This window comes from Oreochromis aureus, linkage group 23, assembly GCF_013358895.1.
Source record: "Oreochromis aureus strain Israel breed Guangdong linkage group 23, ZZ_aureus, whole genome shotgun sequence".
NCBI classification, from domain to species: Eukaryota; Metazoa; Chordata; class Actinopteri; order Cichliformes; family Cichlidae; genus Oreochromis; species Oreochromis aureus.
In genome coordinates, this window is record NC_052963.1 from 1,320,112 (window position 1) to 1,330,304 (window position 10,193).

General features: G+C 41.7%; 1 long non-coding RNA gene across 1 annotated transcript; it reads right to left on the bottom strand.

Annotated features, from left to right (window-relative positions):
- Nucleotides 1-7,561: 7,561 nt before the first annotated feature.
- Nucleotides 7,562-9,471, bottom strand: LOC120436078. The gene is made up of 5 exons (XR_005610115.1): nt 9,459-9,471; nt 9,254-9,344; nt 8,400-8,872; nt 8,190-8,280; nt 7,562-7,813 (listed from the first exon to the last, which is right to left on the bottom strand). It is a non-coding gene; the product is annotated as an uncharacterized LOC120436078 (long non-coding RNA).
- Between the last annotated feature and the right edge of the window lie 722 nt (nt 9,472-10,193).

Sequence of the window (10,193 nt, forward strand, 5' to 3'; positions counted from 1 at the left end):
CGTCTTCGCCGGCATGGGCGGCCCCCTGAACTCTTTAGCCGCCGCCGTGCCCATGGCAGGCCTCCTGAGAGTTGTCACCGGAATCGCCGCCGTCCTCCACGCGGCCGCCCCCCGGACCTGCTCAGTTGCCACTGCCACTTCTTCTGTGGTCGTCCCCCGGAGTTATTAAATCATGGACTGTTGCGCCGTCGGCCCCCGGGTCATCCCCCTGAGTTATTAGGCCATGAACTGTTGAGCTATCGGCCCCCGGGTCGTCCCCCTGAGTTGTGGGATTATGGACTGTGTCGCATCGACCTCGGGAGGTTTGTTTTCTTTTTGGCACTTGTACTTGTGTTCTGGTGCGGGTGCTCTAAGTTGTTTATTTTCTTTGTTCTGTTTCTGGCCCTCCGTCCGTGCCCCCTCCGCCCGCCCGGGTTTGGTGTTCTCTTGTTTTGGTTTCGGCCGTCGGGAGCCGGCCCTTGGGGGGGGGGGTACTGTCACGGCCCTGGGTCATGCGACCCAGTATGTTGAGCTTTTTGGTGTTTTGTCATTCTTTTTAGTCTAGTTTTCATTTCAGCTTATTTAGTTTCATTCTGCCATGTTTTGTGTCTAAGTTTTCCTTGGTTGTAAGATTCAAGTCATGGCCGTGTCTTCTTATGTTTCCTGTTTTATTTTGAAAGAGCTTGGTGTGTTGTGTTTATTGTATTTAGTTTCACGTGTCCTGTCATTATGTTAATTGTTGTCAGCCGTGTTTCCCATGTGATCCGACTCCCCTTGATTATTCCTCATGTGTATTTAGTCTGTGTGTTCCCCTCAGTCAGTGTCGGATCGTCTGTTAACCCCACCACAGTTGTCATAGGTTTACTCCGTTGTTTCTCTGTGTTTTCTAGTTTACTCAGTGTTCATAGTTTGTCATAGTTTTTTCACTGAGTATCTCAGCCCTTTTGTAACACAGTGTTCATAGCCTCCTTAGTTTCCCTAGTTGCCTGTTTTTCTTCTGCATCAGCCAATAAAGGCTCGCTTTATTTTTGAAACTACGTTTTGTCTCCACCGTGTCTGCACCTGGGTCTACCTCTTTCCTCACACCGGCGCACCCCGCCGTGACATTTCTACTGGCAGAGTCGAATCATACACAGGTGAAGTAGCACAGCATGTCTGTTCAAGTGGGATGATATCAACAGATGAGCCTGAATGAAACTCACCAAGATGCTGTCCAGGGTGCAGTTCGATTTCATCGCTGGAGGGATTAAGCATTCGAACCACCGTAGTACCATTCTGAACTTCACTGAGAGTGTGAGCCACGACAATGTCACATGTTGGATTAGGCATCAAGACACCATAGTAGTCTTATGGAACAGGAGATGCAAGTGTGGCCGCTGACACACAGGCTGTGATCAGAGTTTAGGCTGAATTTTGGTTGGCGCTGTTACGTAAAGCAGTTTCACCCCGGTTCTTTTTTATTCCTCGGGCATCCAGAGACGACACTGGACTCAGTAGTCATTTCACAAAACCTTTATTCATCTTCAGTTATGCATCCACCTTCTAGAAGGGAAGACGTGCAAGGCCGGTGTCCCTCTGCAGATCTTCACTTCTTTGTTTGTTACAACCAGTTTTATAGAAGCGACCCCATCATAAAACCCACATGGTGTGTTGTAAACACTGTGTTTGTGTATGTACGTGCGAGTACGTGACTGTGTGTGTGCGTACCTGTGTGTATGTGAGTGCACGTGACTGACTGTCCGTGTGGGGGTGTGTGCGTCGTAACAGTTAAAGCACTGGGTGTGTGTCTCTGTGTATGTGACTTCCTGTTGGTCATAAAAGTCCATCTCCCCTCACCCAAGCTACACCAAATTCCTCTACAAAACATACAAAACACAGTTAACAGATTACAAGCAGTGAGACCCCCACTCTGCATCCACTGGGCTATTGGCCTCCTGTTGTCTTACTTTTACCGCTAAGCATGTGGAGAGTCTCCTGCACACCTACCTTTAAGTAATGACAATTATGTGCTTTTATTACATTCAGGGACAAGCATCAGCATCAGCATCCCCCAACTGTAGCTTCCTGTCTCCTTTTATGACAGGCAGACCCCCAGTGTCCATAAATTCCTCTCCCTCTACACAATTACACACACTCTCAGGCCTACAGCTAAACCAAACTGAAACACACAGACAAATACTTCCCCATTCCTCTGATCTACTGCTGGACCCTCTCATCTAAGCAAATTTAACACATTATATTCTAATAATTGTTTTCTTGTACTCACAGCGCTAATACATAAACATTACAGCAGGCAGCAACCTCATGTCTTTTGGGCAACAGGGGAATTTTCATGTCCCTCAGTTGCAGTACTTTGTTTTTGAGATCAAGAAGAGCATGGTGCCTCTGCAGAAAATCCCAACCTAGTATGACTGGCTGGTAAGTACCTCTGAGAACTTCAAAGTCCTGCTGCCATACCTGATTACCCAGCCTAAAACCAATGGTTAACTTGCTTAAGATTTCCAGACGTTCTCTGTTGACTGAACAAGCTGGCACAGAGGATGCTACCATAGGCCGTTTTTTCACAGCTGAATGAGAGTTTCGAAAATCTTCACTCACAAGGGAGACAAAGGAACCAGAGTCAATTAGAGCACACACTTCAATGCCCTTGACAATAGCCAAGATGGTAGAGGAGACTGAACCATCAGATTCTCAGTCAATGGCATGGCCTAGTAACTGGGTCTTAAATAATCAGGCCCCATCTTATCTTAATGACCTTGTAGTGCCATATCACCCTATTAGAGCACTTCGCTCTCACACTGCAGGCCTACTTGTTGTTCCTAGAGTATTTAAAAGTAGAATGGGAGGCAGAGCCTTCAGTTTTCAGGCCCCTCTTCTGTGGAACCAGCTTCCAGTTTGGATTTAAGATTAGGCTTCAAACTTTCCTTTTTGCTAAAGCATATAGTTAGGGCTGGACCAGGTGACCCTGAATCCTCCCTTAGTTATGCTGCAATAGACGTAGGCTGCCGGGGATTCCCATGATGCATTGAGTTTTTCCTTTCCAGTCACCTTTCTCACTCACTATGTATTAACAGACCTCTCTGCATCGAATCATATCTGTTATTAGTCTCTGTCTCTCTTCCACAGCATGCCTTTATCCTGTTTTCCTTCTCTCACCCCAACCGGTCGCAGCAGATGGCCCCGCCCCTCCCTGAGCCTGGTTCTGCCGGAGGTTTCTTCCTGTTAAAAGGGAGTTTTTCCTTCCCACTGTCGCCAAAGTGCTTGCTCATAGGGGGTCATATGATTGTTGGGTTTTTCTCTGTATCTATTATTGTGCTATCTATTGTGCAATATAAAGCGCCTTGAGGTGACTGTTGCTGTGATTTGGCGCTATATAAATAAAATTGAATTGAATTGAATTGAATTGAATTATTGTTTTGGGGCTCTGACACTGTAGCTGATGTTTGCCTCTCAACAGCAGCTAATGAAAGTTTCCCTGTGGGCCGGAGTTGAAATGTGCAGGCCTTTCAGGGGACTGGAAAAGAACACTGGTCCTACTGTGGGACCCTGCATCTCTAACTCTACGTGGAGCAGGACTGGGACTGCGTCGGTATCTGTCATTGTCAGGGTAATTGTACCTGGAATACTGGGAGGGCTGTTGAGAATGGTATGTGCGTTGACCGTGTTTGTCATATTTGTCCCACTCATTGAACCTCTGGGGTACAGGGTCAGAAGGACGTTCACGGCGAGACTCTGGATCACGATGATAATACCTCTCAGGTGAGTAATAGTCTCTTGGATGCTGTCTGGCATGATAAGGTGATGGGGATGCACTGTGGGTGCTGTACTGAACATCAGAAGAGGAGGATCTATCACGACTTGAGTCCAAACGTTGGGCAAAGTAACTCCCGTAACTGCTGTACTTCATGTTTCAGGCTGGTTACAGTAAGTGAGCTCCTCAACTGCTTGAAGAAGTTTAGCCTCAGTAGGCTGAGGATGTATCATAGCAACCTGTTCCGAAGACGGAATATGAGAGGATCCAGCAGATGTAAGTTGTAATGCTGCCCGTGCTCTCTCACAACGGCTGGCAATGCGCAGGGCTCGGTCGAGATCCTCTGCACCCATCTAATGAATCTTAGACTGCAAGGTGGGGTCCAACCCAGCAACAAAACGGCGAGATTTTCCCCTTCCAAGGCATTGTAGTCATAGTTAGGGAAAGCTTCAAGCACAAGACGGGTAATATCTGCACAGTATACATCCAAACTTTCACCTGGTTACCGGGGGTGAGCATTCACATGTGTCTGGAAGAATGGCAGAGAATATTTTGGACCAAAAACCTCTCTGAGCTTATCCTTCACTAGTCTTTCTGGGTTGATGAAGGCAAACTGTCCCAGTACAAAAATGCAGCATCTGCTAGACGAGTAGGCAGAACAGAGGACATCACAGTTGCCAAATCTACCTTAGGTGGAGTCATAGCTTGCACTGCTACTTTAAAATGACGAGACCAACTTGTAAAAAATTCAGTTCCATCTCCTATAAAAACTCTCTACTGCCTCAATCCTCAAAAATTTTAGAAAAACTTTTTAATTCAAGATTAGAAAAATTCCTTGAAAAACATCAAATAATAAATGTTGGTCAGTATGGTTTCAGAACGCAAAGAACCACTTCAATGGCGATAATTGAGGCAGTAGAAGAAATTACTAATGCACTGGATAAAAATAAATATGCAGTTGGTATTTTTGTTGATCTCAAAAAGGCCTTCGACACAATCAATCACTCAATTTTATTGGATAAATTGGAAAGATATGGTATTCGAGGGAAAGCTGGTAACTGGTTAAAAAGTTACCTAACGGGTCCGGAACAATATGTTAGTATAGGGCATTACCATTCAGAAAAACTTGGTATTACATGTGGTGTTCCCCAAGGGTCAGTGTTGGGACCAAAACTTTTCAATGTATACACAAATGATATTTTTGATGTTTCTCAAGTACTTAAACTCATACTGTTCGCAGATGATACCAACATATTTTTCAGCAGCGATGATTATACTGATCTTGTAATGATCGTAAACAGGGAGCTAAAATTAATAAAAAAAAATGGATGGATATAAATAAATTATCATTAAATATAAATAAAACTAAAGCAATGTTTTTTGGTAATTTAAAATATAATATAGAATTACCAATTATCATTGAAGGTGTACCAATTGATAATGTGAGTGAAAACAAATTTTTGGGAGTCGTAATTGATAACAAAATTTCATGGAAACCCCACGTCAGACACATAAAAACCAAAATTTCCAGAAGCCTCGCAGTTTTGAACAAAGTGAAACCATACCTTGATAAAGATGCACTTCGTACTCTCTACTGTACCCTGGTCCTTCCATATTTTACATATTGTGTGGAAGTGTGGGGAAACACATATAAAAATACAACCAATCCATTAGTCACAGTACAGAAACGAGCACTGCGTATTATTCACAAGGCTGGTTATCTAGATCATACTCACAAACTCTTTCTTCAGGCAAAGTTACTTAAATTCCAGGATCTGGTTAATTACAATACATCCATAATCTTATACAAGGCCTTTAATAAACTTCTACCTGCAAATTTACAAACTGTATTTGAAATTTGAGAAAGGGCTTATAATGTGAGAGGCTTCGGAGAATTCAAATTACCCCGAACTCGAACAACCCGTAAAGGTTTTTGTGTGTCTGTATGTGGTGTGAAAATCTGGAACAGTCTGAGTTTACAACTGAAACAATGCAAAAATATTCATAAATTTAAATTCCTCTACAAACAGTTGGTCTGGTCACAGTATACTAAATGATGGTTTTGGTGTGCTCTGTAACGTCTGTTCTCTTACCATTGCTGGTATGGATTCAAAAAAAAAAAAAAAAAAAAAAAAAAGTGTATGTATGTACATATATGTACATGTGTGTGTAGATGTGTGTTTGTTACTATGTAATTATTATTGCCTGTTACCTGTGGTAACGCAATTTATAATTAATATATTTTGTATTCAGTTATGAAGGTTCTGTTTGTTGTTTGCGAGCTGCTGTTGAGATGCCCGGGGCTGTTGATGTGTTGTTTGGTTTGCAATGATGGGCGTAGCTGTGGGAAGCTATTGTTTTTTGTTGATGAGTGAGTATAGGGGTGGGATTTAATAAGTTTTCTTCGTCCCACTCCTTTTCAGGTAAATTTGTTTTTTGTTTTTGTGCACCTTATGTTTAATATATGTATTTTGTTGTGCCTGAAATGAACAAATAAAAAAAAAAAAAACAGATGGAAGATCTATTGTCAGGGCGGAGATGGTATGGTGGGCGGAAGCAGCAACAGTCTGTATTGCATCCACTGACCTCGAATGTGGCACAGGAGAAGAGCGCAGCTCGTGCACAGATTCACTTTCATCAGCTGACATGTTCCCAACAAATATCCAGCTAAAAAAAAAAAATTACAAAAGCAGAGAGAAAAGCTGCAACAATCCTTACTATCTCCAAAAATGATTATTTTCAGTTCATCAGCTGTTCACAGAGAGGGAAAATACACAGAACCATCAAGAAAATAAATCTCACCGCTGCCACCAATGTAATGTGAGGGTTCACTATGGTTTGGAATCTCTCTGAATAATTAGGAACAGCAAGATGGAGACGGATAACTTTCTTAGCAGCCATTTACTCTCAGCACACGGCAAAAACAACCCAACACTTCCTGTGTACCGCCCTCATGAATACTTCACTGGCCTCTCAGAAGCCAAGAAATCTTATACTCAGACTAGAAAGCGAAAATTTCAGAAGAAATTTTAAGTGTGCCTATGCTACTGCCAATGAGTGTAGTTTGCCTTTAATGTGGTTCAATTAGTGCCGTTTGCCATTTATAACACTAGAGGGAGCAATATGCAACATGAGCATAGTTTGCCATTTATACCACAAGAAGGAGGGAAATGGAATACAGCTGATTTTCAATTTAAAGCAAAGTAAGCTGTATTGTGATCTCTGTTATATGCAGCATACAGAGGAGAGAAAGATGCTCCAGTTACATGATTACAAAAGAAGTTAATAGATATAAAAGAAATAAAATAAATTATGCTTTAGTGTCAGGTGTTCAAGAGAAGTTACAATTTAGATTTTACAGTTTTGAGTCGCTTAAAGTGGTAGAAAAAAAATTTCCATTAAGCGGTATTCAATTTGTATTTCAAAGGTATTTTAATGTGAAAGGGGAAAATACCACATGCAAATTATGAAATTTCCCCTTGCGGAACTAATAAATTTATCATGTTATTCAAACAATATTTTGTACAAATACCATTTACAATAATGTATGACATTTAAACATGATATTTAGATTGTGGTAAATAACAAAGCAATATAAAATAAAAAAGGAAAAGGAAACCATTCAAGTAACCTTATATTATGAACTGAAGAGTAAGGCAAAAGTATAAATGAAAAGCATACAAGCATTAATGTATATAGATAAACCCAACAATCATATGACCCCCTATGAGCAAGCACTTTGGCGACAGTGGGAAGGAAAAACTCCCTTTTGACAGGAAGAAACCTCCGGCAGAACCAGGCTCAGGGAGGGGCGGCCATCTGCATGACCGGTTGGGGTGAGATGTAAACAAATCCAAAACTGTCCACAGAGCTACAGGGGGCACACTGGGATCGCAACAGCAGCCATAGAGGGAAACAGATTAGGAGGTTCTTCCCAGTACTGAAGTTGGTCGGCTTTTCTTATGTGTGCGTTTTTCTCTGAGAGGTAGGTCTCCACTTTAGTTTCTGTTGATGAGGCACTCACGGATACTTCTGGATAAGGGTCATTTGGAAGCAAGTGGTTGGCTGACTTTGCGAAAACAGCTAGAAACAGATAAAAGTAAAACAATTTAAAACAATAAAACAAGAGACATCACAAAGCGCAGCTCTTCAGTTAGCAAACTGACAAGTAATGAAGTTCTAATAAATAATTGCAAAAACAAATCTAACTTTAGAACTAAATTACCGAAAACTATATTAAAAATGAAGTTAAAAAAAGAAATTGGCTTAATACTGGTGTCTTTGGATGAGGTAAGTTGCCATGCAAGGTAAAAACCACACGTGGCTGTAATTTGGTGGCCTGTATACAGTTCCAATCCAAGCATGTAGTTGGCTTAAATGGGTTTAATACTGGTGTCTTTTGATCACTTGACTGTATATAAACCTGTTGTACAAAAGGTGCATTTTAATTTCACTATACCTGCCCATCCTTGTAGCCGGTTTCTAGTAGCGTGGCACAGTTTCAAGATCAGTGTAGGGCTTCTCCACTGCCTTCACTGGACAGAACACATCTGAGGAGTTACAGTATGAATGGATGGATGACTTAATGAATGGATGAGATTATAGTTTGTTTCAAACAATATCAATAAATGTTAGAATATAAAGTAAGAAACAAAAAAATACAAATGACCTGTTATGGCAGGGATCCCATCAGGTGCAGTTGCAGTCTCTCTGTTCACGTTTCTGGTCAGCTCTTCAATGGATGAGAGCACATCAGCAGTCTTATCTATCAGTTCCCACTGGTGAGCTGTCCTTGTTGGTGGTAGAGTGTGTTCAGAAAAACTCCCTTTTAACAGGAAGAAACCTCCGGCAGAACCAGGCTTAGAGAGGTGCAGCCATCTGCCGTGAGCGGTTGGGTGAGATGTAAACAAATCCAAAACTGTCCACAGAGCTACAGGGGGCACACTGGGATCGCAACAGCAGCCATAGAGGGAAACAGATTAGGAGGTTCTTCCCAGTACTGAAGTGGGTTGGCTTTTCTTATGTGTGCGTTTTTCTCTGAGAGGTAGCTCTCCACTTTAGTTTCTGTTGATGAGGCACTCACGGATACTTCTGGATAAGGGTCATTTGGAAGCAAGTGGTTGGCTGACTTTGCGAAAACAGCTAGAAACAGATAAAAGTAAAACACAATTTAAAACAATAAAACAAGAGACATCACAAAGCGCAGCTCTTCAGTTAGCAAACTGGCAAGTAATGAAGTTCTAATAAATAATTGCAAAAACAAATCTAACTTTAGAACTAAATTACCCAAAACTATATTAAAAAGGTAGTAAAAAAAAAAAGAAATTGGCTTAATACTGGTGTCTTTGGATGGGGTAAGTTGCTATGTGAGGTAAAAACCACACGTGGCTGTAATTTGGTGGCCTGTATACAGTTCCAATCCAAGCATGTAGTTGGCTTAAATGGGTTTAATACTGGTGTCTTTTGATCACTTGACTGTATATAAACCTGTTGTACAAAAGGTGCATTTTAATTTCACTATACCTGCCCATCCTTGTAGCCGGTTTCTAGTAGCGTGGCACAGTTTCAAGATCAGTGTAGGGCTTCTCCACTGCCTTCACTGGACAGAACACATCTGAGGAGTTATGAATGAATGGATGACTTAATGAATGGATGAGATTATAGTTTGTTTCAAACAATATCAATATCAAATGTTACAATATAAAGTAAGAAACAAAAATACAATTACCTGTTATGGCAGGAATCCCATCAGGTGCAGTTGCAGTCTTTCTGTTCACGTTTCTGGTCAGCTCTTCAATGGATGAGAGCAGTCTTATCTATCAGCTCCACTGGTGAGCTGTCAGTGTTGCTGGTAGAGTGTGCTCAGTTGCAAAGACACTAAGATCACTTGGCAAGTCCATATCCCTCACAACCTTGCAGTCATTTTGTGTTAGTGAATTACACAATAAATGGGGTTGTGATAACTGTGATATGTATTCAGAACACCTGATTGGAGGCAGGCGTATGGCTGCGATATGTAAAGGTGATCAATCAATGTGTGTTTTTCGGTAGTTGCAGCAGTAATAAGTTGTGCATATCCTCTTGACTGAAACAGTTCTTGGATGGGTTTTTTTCCTCTGCTCATAAGGTCCTCATTGAAGTCTCCACAAACAATAATTGGTTGGCAATTCATCATTTCCAATGAGTCCAAAAGACATTGCATATGTGGTAAAAACCTCACGTGGCTGTAATTTGGTGGCCTGTATACAGTTGCTATCAAAGCTGTGACTGGCGATTCAACCTTGATAACAACAAATTCAAGGTCAGTCACATTTTGCAGGTATTTTCGAGACTCTGCTGTAAGAACTGTTTTGTAGTACATTGCAACTCCACCGCCATTTACCTTTGCCATGTCTGTATGGTTTGTGTAAGAGACGTGTCTGTTGCGTGTAGCCATGTTGTACTGTTCCAGCTGGAAGCGGGG